Source organism: Miniopterus natalensis, chromosome 1, assembly GCF_054644295.1.
Source record: "Miniopterus natalensis isolate mMinNat1 chromosome 1, mMinNat1.hap1, whole genome shotgun sequence".
Taxonomy (NCBI): Eukaryota; Metazoa; Chordata; class Mammalia; order Chiroptera; family Miniopteridae; genus Miniopterus; species Miniopterus natalensis.
Genome location: NC_142081.1, coordinates 79,112,473 through 79,131,208, shown reverse-complemented (window position 1 = coordinate 79,131,208; position 18,736 = coordinate 79,112,473). Strand labels below are relative to the sequence as shown.

The following is an 18,736-nucleotide window of genomic DNA, read 5'->3' as shown; positions in this document are numbered from 1 at the left end:
AGCATCCAAAACCTATCTTAAGGAAAGGCCTGAGGGATAGGGTTATACAGGGAAATGGGATAAACTGAGGCTGGGAACGGAATGCAACTATTGTGCAGCCCCAGAGGTCTGTAGGCGCCAGCCATTGTTCTTGGTCATCTGGTGATGTCTCGATAAGATGATATCTCGACTCCTGGTTAGGTTGGCCTGTGCATGCCTGTTCAAGGACACACTGTCCACAGCTGCGTCACCTCCTTCATTGCTTCGTCCAGGATCAAGGGGAGTATACGGGAGCAAAGGCCTAGGAAAAAGAAACTTGAGGGGCAAAAAACTTAAACTCCTGTTCACATGAGTATATATGTTCTATAACTTATAAGTGATATAATTATATTTCAGATTAATTCAGGTGCTTAATCTTTGGAAATTATAAGTGCCCCTATAAGGCTCACCACTTTTTTAAAAAAACAATATCTATTAAAGTTTAGACCAATCACTAGACATATAAATGACTTCAAATCTGTTTGACTGTTTAAAATTCAAAGATTATCTAAATTCTCTTCCACTCACCTTGATGACTCCAAGTGTTTTAAGCCCTCGTTCAGCCAGCTCAAGAAGCTCAAGGAGGATACTCATTCAGGCTCTATTTCAACACTTCCAGTAGCAAGAGACTCACCATACCCCAAGGCCATTCATCCTGTGTTCAAGCAGCTCTAATTGTTAGATAATTCTTCCATATATTAAAACCAGCTCCCTCTTCCCTGTTATTCTATACATCGGGCAAGGCTAGAATTGCTCTCATGACATTGTTTGGAATTATTTTCCTCTGAGTATGCATCTTTTCCAAGCCCTTCTTCAAGAGGCACCAGAGCTAAACACAGTCTTCTCTGCTGGCTGACCAATACAGTGTGCAATAAGACTATCATCTCTATCGTTAATTCAACAAACATGATTATGTGCCTGTCTTGGGCTATTTGCTGAAGATACACAGATAAATTAGACAACATTTTTTATTGCAGGGATACTGTAATCTATAGGAGGAGCCAAGAATATTAGCTAATATGTTCAACAAAAGAGCTGAGGGCTAAGATTGAGAACATGTATGTTTTCAGTGCACCCTAAGATTGAGAAAAAGGCAGGAAATGTCTCAGAGAGAAGGTGTTACCCAGTAGTCAAAAAAAAAAAAAAAAAAAAAAGAACATTCTGGGAAGAAGCAATAGTACAAGCACAATTCTGACACATGATTCAACATGATAAATTCAGGGAACTCCAAAAAGTTCTCTATAACTGAAATGCATGGTAAGAGGCACCACAAGGCAAGAGCTTACTTAGAGGTTGAAGAAGCAGGCCAGGGCTGTATGGTGGAGGGTGTGTATGCCATGCTAGTAATCCAGTAGTCTCCAAAATGGAATGCACATACACAAGAGATGCACCAGATGATCCACTGGGGCAAAATATTAGAACTTCTACTTTATTTTATCTTTACCTTAAGAATTATGAAAATATTAAGCTTTACTAATATTTCACTTGAACTGACACTGGCACCCTCAATAGGTTTGAATGTCAAACTGTCACTTGTTATATAAAACAAGGAAAGCACCCTGAAGGAAAAACGAGAATTCCACAATGTGGAGGCCTCAACCATTGGTCATCATCCTGTCATCCATTCTATTTTTATTTATTTAACAAGTTGCATTTTATGGTACCTAGTTAAGTAGACATATGGATGTTATCTACTTTTAAGTAAATAAAACCTCCTAAAATAAACAAGTGACTGAAAAAAGATCTCTTCAAAGAAACTATAAACTATACATAACACTAAGACAAAGGCAGAGCTAAGACAAAGGCAGAGCTGATCTTCCTGCTCCTTGCATATTTTTTAGTCAGGTAAAAATAGTAACAATACATTCAAATCTGTTCAAATATATATCATTGATATAATAGCATATATGACTATTTAAGATATGGGTTTACATCTAGACTATGAAGACATTACAAACTTTTACTAAATTTAATAAAGATTAATAAGCCTATTTTGCAGGGTTTTTACTTAATAGTAATAACTTTGGTTAAATGCCCTAACCAGTTTGGCTCAGCGGTTGGAACGCTGGCCCGCAGACTGAAGAGTCCCAGGTTCTATTCTGGCCAAGGGCACGTAGGGCAGTTGCAGGTTCTCCAGGTTGGAGCGGATGTGGGAGGCAATCAACCGACGTGTCTCTCTCACATCGATGTTTCTTTCTCTCTCTCTCTCCTTTTCACTCTCTCTGAAAACAAACAAACAAAACTTGTTCTTTCTGTTTTAGAAAACAAGGTTAAAAGCATTCTGAGAGCCAGTATGGTGACTTTAGCAGATAATGCAGTGACTTGATCCACATACCTCCTGCATACGTTATCCCCACGCCTGAGCACTACATCTTACTGCAACACCTATATCCCTGCACCTGAGGGTTCTAGATCTATCTTCAAATAGGAAGACCAGAAGTACTGTGTGATTGATGTCTAACAGATGACAGAGAGAGATGGAAAATATTTACTGTGCCTGGAGTGGAACAACACAAAAATCCTGCACTGGTTCCAGAGCTCACCAGTGGGAGTGAGTCTCAGTTGCCCACAGCGGGAAACTGGATGGGAGCACCCTCTTTACTGGATCAGTCCTTCCTTCCATTTCTCACTTCTGCCATGCCTTATTTGCCAAACAGCTGGATGACGTTGTTAGATGTTTCTAACATGTTTCTGTTCTTGATATTTGTTAAACTTTGTGTCAATAATAAAACACATGAAAATCAACTTGTGTGTGTGTGTGTTTCAAAGCTTTTATTTAAGGGCAATGATCCCTGATAGATTTTATATCTTGTTGAAAGCAGCCATGCCCGTGGACTGTATGTAGGCCTCAAAAGAAGTGGTCAACTCCTTCACCATACCTGTTTCAAATTTATCATCTTTACACACTGTATTTGAAGTTTTTTAGTTCTATACCCCACTGACTAGTACCGAAGAGCCCCAGACCAAGCCATCCACTTGAATGCTTCTTACACTGTTGCACTTGTCTAATTTTGCCATACCCTTCTTATCATCCCAAAGTTTTACATCTAACAACATGGGAAATTTGGCAACAAGTGCAGGTTTTTTACTTTCTTTGACTTACACTGTGCAAGGCTCTCTTCCTTTTGCCTCTTCTCTATCTTGCTTTCCTCCCCATTATCACATCCAAAGAGATCAATTCATCAGCCCCTTTACTCTCTGTAGTTCCACCTTCTGTGGTATCTTCCACATTAGCAGGGCCATACTTGCTCAAAGCTTTCTTTACTCCTGACAGCCTGGCCTTTACCTTTTTGTAAAACTTGATGTGATTATACTAAAGGAGGGCATGATACAACTTGGCAAGTGGTGGGCTGGAGACGGCTTCAAATATCGCCACATCTGCTTGTAATGGTATATACCCCTTGATGTAGCTTTTGTCCTCTAGGTGGTTGCTGAGCACCTGGAAGCCATCAGGGCTTTTCAGATCTCCACAGCCCAATGCATCACTTGATCCAGGAGCTGGGTATTAGGGGAAGAAAAAAGGAGCACAGCCCTGGCCGGTGTGGCTCAGTTGGTTGGGCATCATCTGGTGCACCAAGAAGTTGCTGGTTTTATTCCCAGTCAGGGCACATGCCCAAGTTTCAAGCTCAATCCCCAGTGGGAGGCGTACAGGAGACAGCTGATCAGAGTTACCATCTCACACTGATGTTTCTTCTCTCTTCCTGTCTCTCCAAAAAAATCAATAAACTATTTTTTTTTTAATTTTTTAAAGAAAAGAGGAATGCATGTCGAGGATCCCAAGTGCTAAAAGAAAAATGCTGTAAAAGGTCACAAAATTTCCTATATAGAGTTTCCCTCCTTCCTACCTAGCCAAAGGTTAAAGGTAGTATGTTAATCTTCTCATTCCACAACATAAAAATTGGGGACTCTGAATTAAATGGCCCCAAAATTATCCACAGGCCTTTGTTTGTGTTTAGAAATTGAAAAACAACTTTTTTTGTGAGCCAATAAAGTAAAATGTCATGGAGAATGTACATTCTCATTAATATCTTTTTTTTTTTAATCCTCACTCAAGGATATGTTTTAATGATTTTGAGGGGGGGGGAGGGAGAGAAACATCAATGTAAGAGAGAAACATTGATGGGTTGCCTCCAATACGCACCTCAACTGAGGATTAAACCTGCAACCTAGGTATGTGTCCTGACCAGGAATTGAACCTGCAGCTTTTTAGTGTAAGGGGTGATGCTTCAGCCAACTGAGCCACCCAGCCAGGGCCATATTGATATCTTTTAAAACCACTATGTTAAGCAAATACTGCATATAAATATAAACTTGACTAGAAGAGGAGAAAAAAGAAGAGGTCCTAGGATAAAGTGGCAAAGTAAAATCATTACCTACATCATTATAAGCAACTTTGGATGCAAAAATGTTGAACCCAGGTGTACATTTTGTAGATGGTATTAAATTTTATAAAAACAAAAACTTTAAAACGTATTCCATATATTTATAATATTTTTAATCAACTTTTAATGAGGTGAAAAAAAATCATGAAAATCTGAGGTACTATTAGAGATTTATTATCTCACAGCAAAGAACTTTCATATTTAAAAGTGAAAAGAAAAACATTTTTCTCTGACAAAGACAAATGCTCAAAATTTGCTTACTATTTTTTTGATGAGAATAGACCGTCCTTAGCATACTACTTAGCAGGTTTAAATAAATAAATAAATAAATAAATAAATAAATAAATAAATAAATAAATAAATAAATACCAAATCCCAGCAAATTATTTTATGGATACTAACAAACTGATCTAAAGTTTTCATGGAAAGTCAAAAGACAGAGAATACCAACACAATATTGAAATAGAAGAACGAAGTTGGAGAACTGATGATTTCTGACTTCAAGACTTACTATAAAGCTACAGTAATCAAGACAGCTTGGTATTGGCAAAAGAATAAACAAATAGGTCAATGAACAGAATAGAGGACCCATAAAGAGACCCCCCCATAAATGCAGTCAACTGATTTTTGACAAAGGAACAGAGACAACACAATAAAGTAAAGATAGTCTTTTCAACAAATGGTGCTAGAATTGGACATCTACACACAAAAAAAATTAATCTAGACACAGACCTTTCACAAAAATTAACTCAAAATAGATTATAGACTTAAATGTAAAATGCAAAGCTGTAAAACCCCTAGTAATACCTCCTGGTGATATGTTTTTAGATATAACACCAAATATATGCTCCATGAAAATAAAATCATTGATAAGATGAACTTTATTAAAGTTTAAATCTTCTGCTCTGCAAAAAATAATATCAAGAGAATTTGAAGACAAGCCACAGACTGGAGGAAATACTTGTAAAAGATACCATCTGGTAAAGGCCTGTTATTCAAAATATAGGAAGAATTTTTAAAACCCAACAAGAAGAAAACAACTTGACTGAGAAATGGACAAAAGATCTGAACACACAACTCACCAAAGACATACACAATGCAAATAAACATTTGAAAAGATGCTCCGCATGGAGCACTTGAAGCGCCCCACTTAGGTGACCAAGGAGGTTGTGCCACTGGGCCCCAAAAGACATTGACTACATAAGGTCACTCTACCAAGGTCAAGAGATGTAGCAGCTCTACCTAACACATAGAAACAAACACAAGGAAGCAGCCAAAATGGAGACAAAGAGACATGTTGGAGAACAAAACTCCAGAAAAAGTACTAAACAAAATGGAGACAAGCACTCTACCAGATGCAGAGTTCAAAGCCCTTGTTATAAGGATACTCAACAAACTTAGGGGAAGAATAGGTGAATTCAGGGAGAACTTCAACGAAGAGTTAGGAAACATAAAAATGGAGATAGAAAACATAAAAAAGAACCAGTGAAAATGAAAAATACAATAACTGAAATTAAGATACACTAGAAGGAATCAACAGATTAGATGAAGGAGAGGATGGAATCTTTCACATCCAGCAATGTGGAAGATAAGGTATCAGAAAACACCCAATTAGAAAAGAAGAAAAAAAAGAATCCTAAAAAAAATGAGGACAGTTTAAGAGGCCTCTGGAACAACATGAAGCATACCAGCATTCACATTATGGGGGTGCTGGTGGAAGGAAGAGAGCAAGGAATTGAAAACCTATTTGAAAAAAGTAATGACACAAAAATTTCCTAACTTGGTGAAAGAAATAGACACACAAGTCCAGGAAGGTCTCAAACAAGAGGAGCCTAAAGAGCCCCCCCACCAAGACACATCATAATTAAAATGTCAAATATTAAAAACAAAGAGAGGATCTTAAAAGCAGCAAGAGAAAAGCAATTAGTTACCTACAAGGGAAGTCCATAAAGTTGTCAGCTGATTTCTCAACAGAAATTTTGCAGGCCAGAAAAGATTGGCATGAAACTTTAAAAGCAATGGAAAGCAAAAACTCACAACCAAGATTACTCTATCTAGCAACACTATCATTTAGAATAAAAAACATAAAGAGCTTCCCAGACAAGAAAAAGCTAAATGAGTTTATCACCACCAAACCAGTATTATTTTTATTTTTTTTATTATTATTTTTAAATATATCTTTATTGATTTCAGAGAGAGGAAAGGAGAGGGAGAGAGAGAGATAGAAACATCAGTGATGAGAGAGTCATTGATCAGCTGCAGCCAGCAACCCAGGCATGTGCCCTGACTGAGAATCGAACCCTGATCGCCTGGATCTTAGGTCGACGCTTAACTGCTGAGCCACTCCCGGCCGGACCAGTATTATTTTTAAAAGTTAAAGGGTTTCTTTAAGAAGAAGAAGAAAAAAAATTAAAAATATGAACAATAAAATGGTAATAAATACATATCTATCAACAATTGTTTCAAATTCAAATGGATTAAATGCTACAATCAAAAGATAAGGGTGGTTGAATAGATTAAGAAAACAAGACCCATACATATGCTGCCTACAAGAGACTCAGTTCAGATCAAAAAACACATACAGAATAAAAGTAAAGGGATGGAAAAGGTATTTCATGAAAATGGAAACAAACAAAGAAGAGATGGAATAGCAATGTTTATACTAGACAAAATAGGCTTTAAAACAAAGGTTATAACAACAGACAAAGAAGGACTCAGAAATTCCACTTCTGAGTATTTATCCAAACAAACTCAAAACATGAATTCTAAAAAACATATGCATCCATATGTTCATTGCAGCATTATTTACAATAGCCAAGATATGAAAGCAACCTAAGTGCACATCAATAGATGAATGAATAAAGAAGTGGTGCATATATACAATGGAACATTATGCTGTGATAGAAAAAATGAAATCTTGCCATTTTCGATAACATGGATGGACCTAGAAGGTATTGTGCTCAGTGAATAATTCAAACAAAGACAAATACCATATGATTTCATTTATATGCAGAATCTAAAAAACAAAATAAATGAACAAACAAAACAGAAACAGACTCAGATACAGAGAACATTTTGGTGGTTGCCAGAGGGTAGAGGGTTTGGAGGGCTGGGTACAAAAGGTGAAGGGACTAAGGAGCACAAATGGGTAGCTACAAAATAGTCACATGGTGTAAAGTACAGCATAGGGAATATAGCCAATAATATTGTAATAACTATGTATGGTGCCAGACAGGTACTAGATTTACTGGGGTGATCACTTCATTATATAAATGCCTAATCACTGGTTTGTAAACCTAAAACTAATAGAACATTGTAAGTAAACTGTAATTGAAAATGTAAAAATATTAAATAAAAAAGAAAAGAAAAGGTATGCGTCATAATATGCCACCAGGGAAATGTAAATTAAAACAACAATGAGAGCCCTGCCAGCATTGCTCAGTAGTTGAGCATCAGTTGAGCATCCACCTATGATTCAGGAGATCTTGGCTCAGTTCCCGGTCAGGGCACATGCCCTGGTTGTAGGCTTGATCCCCAGCAAGAGGCATGCAGGAAGCAGCCAATCAATGACTCTCTCATCATAGATATTTCTATCTCTCTCTCCCTCTCACTTCCTCTCTCTGAAATCAATAAAAATATATTTTTTTTTTAAAATGAGATATCAGTACATACCTATTAGAATGGCCAAAATCTGCAACACTGACACCACCACATGCTGGTGAAAATGTGAAGTAAAGGGAACTCTTATTTATTGCTGATGGGAATGCAAAATGGTAGAGCTGCTTTGGAAGACAGTTTCATGGTTTCTTACAAAACTAAACATATTCTTACCATCAGATCCAGCAATCACAATCCTTGGTATTTAATCAAAGGAATTGAAACTTATGTTCACACAAAAAATCTGCACAGGGATATTTATATCAGCTTTATTCATAATTGTCAAAATATGGAGGAAACCAGGATGTCCTTCAGGAGGTGAATGAATAAATAAACTGTGGCACATCCAGACAATGGAATTTTATTCGGTGCTTAAAAGAAATGAATAATATTTCAAGACATGGAGTAAATGCATATTACTAAGTGAAATAAGTCAATCCAAAAAGGCTACATACTGTATGGTTCCAACTATATGACATTCTGGAAAAAGCAAAATTATGGAGACAATAAAAAGAACAGTGGTTGCTAGGGAAGGAGGCTGGGGAAGAAATGAATATACAGGGAAAAAATGGAATTTGGGGGGGCACTGAAAATACTCTGTATGATATAATGATGGGTATATATTATTATACATTAGTCTAAACCCACAGAATGTACAACATCAAGAGTGAACCCTAAGGTAAATGGTGGGCTTTGGCTTTTATTATGTGTCAATGTAGATTCATCTTTGGTAAAAAGCTTGCTATTCTGATGAGTAACGTTGATAATAGAGGAGGCATGTTTCGGGGGAGGGATTATATGGGAAATCTTTATACCTTCGTTTCAATTTTGTTGTAAACCTAAAAGTGCTCTTAAAAATTGTGTTTAATAAACAACAAACAAACTTAGTCTGTTTTTTCAAAATAAAGGTGAAAGTTCAGCAATGAGTGAGGAAGCAACTGCTTTTTAAAAGAAGCATGTATGGACAGAGCATATGTGAGAGTGTTGCTCTCATATCTGCACACTTAAAAGCACAAAAATAAAATTTTCTAACTTGTTCTATAACTTGTTGAATAATTGATGAATGAGACTGAAAAAAATTGTTTTAATCATAGCCAATGAAGCATTTGTTCTATTTGTTTTTGAGGTATCCTGTGTTTAGCCACTGCAGCAATCAAAACCAAGTATCAAAATAAACAACTTGAATCACTATATTTAAAAAAGTTAAGCTAATATTTTTTTTAAATAATAAAGCATATTTAAACACATTGCAAATATAGGTTTGCTATTTGTACTTGTTCTATTAATAAATCATATTTTGAATGAATGAATTTTTGTTTTATCCTTTTAAAATTTCTGTTTTGTGTATGTTTTATCATGTACAAAATTAATAAACATTTATTTATAGTATATATTTATATATTTATACTTATATTTGTATTTATATTTATATTATTTATATTGGATATGCATGCTCCAAATATTCTTATGGATAGGGCATATAGAAAATGGGAAGACAAAGAAAATCTCTTGAAGAGTTTAGAGCTGGGAAATAACAAGATCAGATTTGTGTTTTCAAATGCAAACTCTAGAAATAATGCGGATAGCCACACAAGTTTGGAGGGAGATAAGTTAGGAGACTATTGACAGTGAAGTAGAGATCCTTAGGCCTAAATCAACACAATAGCAACGGAGAGAGATATGAACAGTGATTAAAGCTAATAGAACTTGGAAAACCAACAGTAAATGAGGATCAGGGAAAGACCTGAAATAAAGATGACTTGACTCCCTGGATTGGAGTGTAAGCAACTTAGTTATTAGCCCTGTTCTCGCCAAGGCAAAGAAAATACCAGGAGACCAGAAGATTCAGGAGAAAAAGTGGACAGGTACATGCCAAAAAATGAAACTAGACCACCAACTTATACCATAAACAAGAATGAACTTTCCTTTCTGTTTACCTCACTTTGTCTTGCTCAAGTCAACACATCAATCAGTTTATCAAGCTCTCCTTGAATGGCGATCACTATCAAGTGTGGCAGGATAGTAAGAAGCTAAGAAAATTCCTGAGCAAGTGGAAAAGGGAAACTGAGGCAAGAAAATTAAACAAGGCCAAACAATTTGAACAACTTACCGCCAGCTTATAAATTGCAAGACATTATCTTCCCCAACCAAAGACACTTGAAAGCAAATGGTTTATAAATCCCCTCCCTAACAGAGAATACATAGTTTAAATCACCCTGGGGATTTAGAGAACAGAGACCTAACTGATACCATTTGTGCCAGCTAAACCCAAGGACAGATGAAGTCAGGGGAACAAATAATGTAAATCAAATTAAAGCCAGACAGATACAAGATAAAAAGTAAAACAGTAAAGCAGACCAAAGAACAATCCAAAACTCCCCTATACATTCATTTTGATGGTATCACATATTAAAAACACACCTGGAAACTCATGAATATTCTGCTGAAACCTTCCCCTAAGATTCTCTCAGAAGAAAGATTAAAACCCCTCAAGATAAAGGCCCAGTGTGGGCTTGCTCTAGAGCATGCCCATGACCCCTCTCGGGCATGAACTGTTTACTTCCTCGTAAACTCTAAGGGTCCCCAGGAGACTTGAACCAGGGGAGCAGTGGGCAGCAGCAGCCCATTCTGGGCTTACCCCTGAGCCTGTCTCCAAGGCCCCTTTTCCTCTGACTTCCCAGGGAGCTAACAGCAGCCCTGCCTCCTCCTCCCTTCCTCCTCATCCTCCTTCTCCCCTAGTCCTTTTCCTCCTCCTCTTCCTCCTCCTCCTCCCCTCCTCCTCTTCTCCCTCCTTTTCCTCCTCCTCTTCCTTCTCCCCCTCCTCCTCCTCCCCTCCTCCTCTTCTTCCTCCTTTTCCTCCTCCTCTTCCTCCTCCTCCTCTTCCTTCTCCCCCTCCTCCTCCTCCCCTCCTTCTCTTCTTCTTCCTTTTCCTCCTCCTCTTCCTCCTCCTCCTTTGCAAACTAGCTTTCCTTCTCCTTTTTTTCTTCCTCTTTGGGGAAAAAAAAGGATCTATTGTATCTTCTAGAATCTCTCATTCTCCCCAATATTGTTTTTTAAATCTTAGTCCAAACATTTTCAGGATTTTCTAAATGAAATTGTGTGCTAGATGCCATGTTTCAAGTCATCTTAGAGAGAAATTCAGGTTAAGTCCTAGATGATGCTGGATAAAGGTAATTAATGAAATTTTATGTGAACTTCAAGACTTTATCTAATAACAGCTGTAAATGTAGGTTAAATGTATTTATTTAATTTCTAGTATAGATTTATTACCATCACACTATCATCTCCAGGATTGGCCCTTCAAATAATGAAGTGGGAAAGAGTAGAATGCATATGAAGGTTATAGAGGTAACAACAGATGTTAGTAAGACACCAAGTAATATAAAAGGATGAAGAACTCTGAGGTTCAAGTTCACTTAGTATGCCACAGGTAGTTAAGAGTAAAATCAGGAATTAGTGCCTGATTTGTACATGTTATATAAAGAAAGAGATACTTTAACTTCTATGTATGATTTTTTTATGACTTTTCAAAAGCACTAAATTCCTGTTCAGTTGAAAACGTTTTCAGAAAAAAACTAATTGGTCATTTCATGGACAGTTACACATTTGTTATGAATCAATTATTGTTAATTACTTGTATGTGTTTCTTTTCATTATGCTAATTCTGTGTATCATTACATTTTTTGTTTTGCTTGCCTGTATTTTAGTGTCTAATAAGCTAGTTATATTGACACTAAAACAAATATTTGCCATATGTTTGTAGTGGACTATAACTGAGAATCAAATTTAAATTGTTTCTTGTGAAGCCAGAAAAATTGTTGCAACACTAGACACATAAAAATATATTTACTCAGCTAATACATGTTAATATTCATTGCTTGGGTAAAAAAAAATTACTAAGAAATATATATTCATGTATTTTATATATTTATTTTTATATGTGCATATTTATAAATATATGAATGTATTTTATAAATATATATATTTGAGCAGAATTCAAACTAAAAATTATAGAAAAGCTGCCATATTAATAGGAATCGATAAACTAACCAGTTTATTTCTTTCTCTACTTTTTGCAAAAGAGAATATTGAGAGGAAAAATGACAAAAATGGAGAAAGGAAGAGAGAAATACATACACTACACTTAAAATATATTCTTTAAGATCATATTTCATTTTTTAAGTAATATTATTTTACTTTTTTCTCCTTCACAAGTTTTATTCTTTTACTGCCATCCTCAACGGCCACTTTCATACTCACTCAAAAATAATAGTAATTTCATCAAGAAAATAGCAATTGATGCTATCTACTTACTGTTTTCATCCTGAGATGTATAAACTATTAGTCAGTTTAAGTTATTTTTCTGCTGGTTTGATTTAATTAATGATTTGGATCATTCCATTTTTCTATGAAAAGCTACAATGTAACCCTAAGGATAAAAAGAACTCATATTAAGAAAAGAAGAGAGCAATAGATATGTAGTGATAAGGGTAATGCTGGTTAAAAGCACTAAAAGCAGAAATATTTACAGTTCACTCTTCTTCAGCTTTTTCTAGAGGAACAAATCCAAACAGTGCTATGCCTTATGCTTCTTTCTTTCACTTTACAGATGCTGAAAACTTTCATTTCAAGTTTCTATCTCCTAGAAGTGGGGTGGAAAAAAAGCTGGTTATTATTCCTAAACCCATTGAAATTGCATTTGTGGCATCAAAATGGATTTTTTTTAAAGCAGGATGTTGGATTGACAGTAAAGCAGCTGCTCTGCAACAAACGAAAGCAAAAATTAATAAGAGACCTTAGCAAAAGAAAGACTATTGGTTTTGCACACCCAGAGCAAATTGGCTGGATTTAGAAGAGCACACTTTGATCTTTTCCAGACTAATTACTGCTCTGTGGTTTGACTGTTTTGTGCATTATTTGCCCTTCATACAAAACTGAAACTGCTATGGTACACAGCTGTAATACAAATGAAAATTTGACATTCAGTAAACAAAGCATGGCAAGGGTCATTCTTTCAGCACAATAAATGCATAATACAATTTTAGAATGCCTTTTGTATACCAAAAAAAAAAAAGACACAATTTAAGGCAGTTTTGAACTCAGAGTAGGCAGTCAAGGCTGTTTGTAAAGGATAGAGAAATTGCTCCCAACTCTGATCTATAAATATAGATTGAAAACAGTTTATTTCAACATTGTAGAAATGCTGAGGAATTTACATATTTACAGAGATAAATGTGTCCGTTTTTAGAAGATGGTTTTTCATTTGTCTATGAGGTTAATTGGGAGCAGATTTCTTAAGCAGCTGTTTGCAGTAGCAATAATGGTGTTTATTCGCCAATATGATTCTTGATTTGCTTCTGGGAAAGAATTCAGATTTTTTTTCATGTAGACTATATTAAAATATTTAATGCTATATTTACTTTTCAGAAAATATAATGAATTCAACAATATTTTCAACAAATGCCAATTAAATCATTTTAATTGTGTCTTATTTATAGACCGCTATAATTATTAAAGCATAAATCTCTGGGTAAAAATATATATTTAGGTTATAAATGAGTTATCCTTCTAAAGGGCATCCTTTTAAATAGTTTGGATTTAAACAGGGTTTTGACACTCTCTCTAATAAGCTGTATAATAAGTTATCATCATATGACTAAAAACTAGATCAAGTATATTGAAAGGTTTTTATCTGATAATACTTGACCCAGTTTGATTTTAAACCAACTTAACCTTTAGAGTTATACAAACTTTACCCAGTTTTTTCAAACACACATTTATGCAACTTCAACTATATCTGCATTTAAAAGTCACAGGACTTATAATAATTTTACTATTTAATGCTGAAATATTTCAAACAGAGAGAAATATTTTATTAAATAAACAATCTATCAAAAACATTTCTAGCTAGACTGGACAGAAAACATCATTCTTTAATGCTTTATTTCTAGCTCAAACTTTTGAAAAGAAGTGGTTTAGTGATTATGGATGATATAATTCATTTAATTAAGCATTCGTTAAAAACTGAAAAAAATATATTTATACAGGATTGATTGATAGACAACTATCATAACCAACACAGTACACCATGGGTGTTAAAAACTGGAAATACTGTACTCTTTTATCCAGTCACTTAAGAATACCACACATTAGATGTTGAGCAAATTTTCTCCCAGTTATCTTTTTAATTGCTATATGAATTATATCAATTTTATGACCTTCAGTGTCTCCCCATTTTGCTTTCAAAAGTTATCTAGATACATCCTTCATATACACACAAAGCTGTTTTCTAAATGCCTGTTTCTGTCTGGCTTATTTACCTTTACCTAACAGAACAGCTCTCGTGGGGGGGGCGGGAAGAAGAGTAGTTACCTATTCACAGAAAAAGACTTGAGAGTTCAGCACAATAGATTCTCACAATATGTTTAGAAGAGGCCCAGTGTTGCGGTACTAAGCACCATGTAGAAAGGTAGATAAATACATAGAGGCAGAACCATAGACCTCAGCCGAGTGGATTGAAGAATAACAGAGAATCTATAATGCTTTCTACTTCAGCAGCAATCAAGCCCAACCTCTGCAAATTAATCAGCCTGCAAAACACCAAGAATAGAGAAACGAGGATATTGATTCCTGGAGAAGCCATGTTTTATTTTCCCATTAAAAATAATCACACGACGCTATTCTAAACGTAAAGATTTTTTCCCCACAAAGTATAAAACAAACCAGTTCTTTTTTGCTAATATTCTAAGATTATCTCAGAATGACTACATACAACACCTTTGTTTCCATGTTAGGGAAAAAATTGTTAAATAAGCCCTGACAGCATTATTCGCTGTGCATTGTTTTCCTCAAGAATGTTAAGTCTTGGTGTTATACATGATTTCATTGAGTGTGCTTTCTTTTCTATGACCATTAGTTATTCAATGTCCCTTTCCATTTACTTTTGTCCTAAGTCATGCCTTCAGATTTGGAAACTATCTCCAAAAGAACCAGAAATTAAGAAATATTTTTACTCTTCCCTTTTCAAAGCAAGTTTTCTGGTTAAACACCCAAATTAAAGGCCCCCTTCTAACTTACCTTCTTCAAAAATTAAAAAGAAACACATTCATTGAGGTAGAACTTTTTAGAACAAAAATTGTAATTCTGAAAACAGAAATCAGATTTTATTTAGCAGTGGAAACTATTTTCCATAATGTTTTCTTAATTTTCCTGTAAAATAATAAAGAATTCTTTCATGTGCTGTACAATCAGTTATAGCCTGGAAATTGAAAGACTTTTTGAACCCCCCCCCCCCAAATGGTTAATGTTTCAAATTTGTGCTTTGGGGGTTATTAGAGTCACAAGTTCTGTTTTAAATTAAACACCTAATTAAAAGGAAGCCATTCATAAATAGCAATGGGCATAAATCAGAATGGAAGAGTAAGGGCTCCACACATATCCCCTTTTCCAATAAGGCTCTTAGAACAATGTTTTATCCCAGGAAAAAACTAAAATTTGTCAAGTAGCTCAATTGCAACTCACACATCTTTGCTGAGTATGCAAATTGGCCACCACTATCACCAGCACGTTTCGGTGTGAGAGAAAATGGCAGCGCTTGTCATCTGCCCCTAGGAATGTCCTCTACAGCAGAGTGTCCTCATAGGCCATTCTGAGATTATTACTAATATTACCCTGCTTCCTTCAGACAAGAACCTAACTTCATCCAGACCAAGAGAGAAAAAAATTCTCAACCATTGAGTGAAATGTGAGAGCTTTCAGGAAATCTCGTAAAACAAACAAACAAAAAAATTACTCAACATATAAGGGGGCATTTAACTGCTCCCCAAACCACTTTTCATCTCCTTAAGGTTGGAGGTTACAGGGTTCTTTTTAAAATGGATTTAACACTTGTTGGTCACTAAGAAATTAAAGGCATAAGCAGCCAAGACTGGAGGCAGGGCCACTTACCAAAGGCTTCATGCCACTACTGTTCCAATGCCTGCTTTTTATTTCTGAGTTTTCAAATGCTTACAAACAAGATTTGAAAGTTCCAGGATTCATCAAGAGCCAAAGCAGAACACAGCGCATTCTGAGCACTCCATTATTAAGTGAGGGTGGGTTATAAAGCTGATTGCCCTCCTGCCTCCAGGAAGCTATTTCACATTTTTCTTACCCATATATAAAGTAAGGATCAAAATTAGCTTTGTGGGAGAAAGCCTGACAAGCATGAATAAATAAAATTGTCTTTAAATGGTATGAAGTCAGGTACAACTTGAGAGAAAAAAATAGTATCTTTAACACATTATGATCTTACATCAAAGCAAAGGAAGTATTATCTGCTGCTTTTTCATCTGAACAAATCCAGTAGCAATCACGCTTATTAAATACTTGCACATGTTTCTGCGATAAAAGTTGTACTGTCATCAAGGAGCTAATTATCTCAAATGAGAGACTGTAGATAAAAGTACTTCCTAAAGTGTAAAGTATAAAGTACTACACTTGCAATAACAATAGTAATAGATATTAAGTGCTTACCCTGTACCAGGCAGTATGTTCTATAAGGGTTTATTTAAACCCCACAGCAACCTTGGGAGATAGACGCTATTTTCCCCATTTATAAATGATAAGCCTGAGATTGAGAGACACTAAGACAATCGCTTGTTTCACACAGCAAAAAGCAGAGGCCAGGAAGAAGCCAAGGTCTGTCTGACTTCCAAGGGGTTGTGATGGCGAGGATGTTGACTTTTTCCCCATATTGGAATATGGTACTTTTGCCATGAATGACAATTTTTAAAAATTTATTGGGATTACATTGGTTAATAAAATTATATAGGTTTAAGGAGTACAATTCTATAATACATCATCTGTATTGTATTGTGTTCACCACCCCAAGTCATGCCTCTCTGCCTCACCATTTATCCCCTCTTTACCCTCTCTGGCCTCTCCCCGCCCCATTTCCCTCTGATAATGACCAAGCTGTTGTCCATCTATGAGGAGTTTTTTGCTTAATCCTTTCACCTTTTCACCCAGTCCCCCTACCCCCTACCCCACAATCCTCTGACAGCTATGAGTATGTTTCTATTTTGTTTCATAGTTTATTTTGCTCATTAGATTCCACACGTAAGTGAGATCATATGGTATTTGTCTTTCTCTGCCTGGCTTATTCCACTTAGCATAATACTCTCCAGGTCCATCCATGCTGTGGCAAAAGGTAGGATTTCCTTCTTTTTTACATCAGAGTGGTATTCCATTGTGTAAATATACCAAAGGTTTTTTTATCCACTCATCTACTGATGGGCATGTGGGCTGCTTGCAAATCCTGGTGATTGTAAACAAGGCTGCAATGAGCATAGGGGTGCATATATCCTTTTGTCAGGCAGAATAGATAGCTACTAGGGCAGGAAAGTCGGGAGAAAGAAGGGGAAGTTTATCTCACCCCCTGAACAAAGAAGTCAGCTGTCTTAGGACTTGCCAAACAAGATGACCAGATGTATGTACAAACATTCCAAGATAAGCCACAATAATGTAGGATGGGAATTTGAAACCTAGTCTGCTACCCAAGATATCCCACAGGGGAGCTTTGAAACCTATAGGTGGAGGGCCTAAAAACCTCTGAATCCCCACCAGGCGGGGCGCTCAAACTAGCTGAGTTGTTGGCTTGTGCTTTAAGCCAAGTGCATTCTTAATAAATTCTTGTGTTTCTTCTTTAATAAATTTGTTTGCTTTGCTTCGGCACTGCTTTCTGTCATTCATCTGAATTCCTTCTAGGAAAATTGACAAGAGTCGAGGAAGGAAGAGCCCCCGCTTCCAACTCAGGGGGCTCTCCCCTAAGACTTCCAAATTAGTGTTTTGTGTTTCTTCAGAAAAATTTTTGAAGTGGAATTGCCGGGTCATCAGACAGTTCTATTTTTGATTTTTTGAGGAAACTCCACACTGTTTTCCACAGTGGCTGCACCAGTCTGCATTCCCACCAATAGTACAGGAGGGTTCCCTTTCTCCACACCCTCACCAGCACTTGCTTGTTGACTTGTTGATGGAGCCATTCTGACAGGTGTGAAGTGATACCTCATTGTGGTTTTAATTTGCATCTCTCTGCTGATTAGTGAGTGACACTGAGCACCTTTTCCTAGGTTTATTGGCCATCTGTATGTCCTCTTTGGAGAAGTGTCTATTCAGGTCCTTGGCCCGTTTCTTAACTGGATTATTTGTTTTTTAGTGTTGAGTTTTATAAGTTCTTTATAAATTTTGGATATTAACCCCCTATCAGATGCATCAGCAAAAATGTTCTCCCATTCACTGTGTTGTCTTTTCATTTTGTGGATGGTTTCCTTTGCTGTGCAAAAACTTTTTAGTTTGATGTAGTCCCATTTGTTTATTTTTTCTTTTGTTTCCCCTGGCCAAGGGGATATATGAGAAAAAACATTGCTATAAGAAATGTCTGAGATTTTACTGCCTATGTTTTCTTCTAGGATTTTTATGGTTTTAAATTTAAGATTTAAGTCTTTAATCCATTTGGAGTTTGTTCTTGTGTATAGTGTAAGGTTTCATTTTTTTGCACATATCTGTCAAATTTTCCCAGCACCATTTATTGAATAAACTACCTTTACTTCATTGTATGTTCTTGTCTCTTTTGTCAAATATTAATTGACCATAAAGGCATGGGTTTACTTCTGGGCTCTCTATTCCCTTCCATTGATCTA

At 36.1% G+C, this 18,736-nt stretch overlaps 1 pseudogene; it reads right to left on the bottom strand.

Annotated features, from left to right (window-relative positions):
• Window positions 1-2,820: 2,820 nt before the first annotated feature.
• On the bottom strand, window positions 2,821-16,016 carry LOC107526108 (elongation factor 1-beta pseudogene; annotated as a pseudogene).
• Between the last annotated feature and the right edge of the window lie 2,720 nt (window positions 16,017-18,736).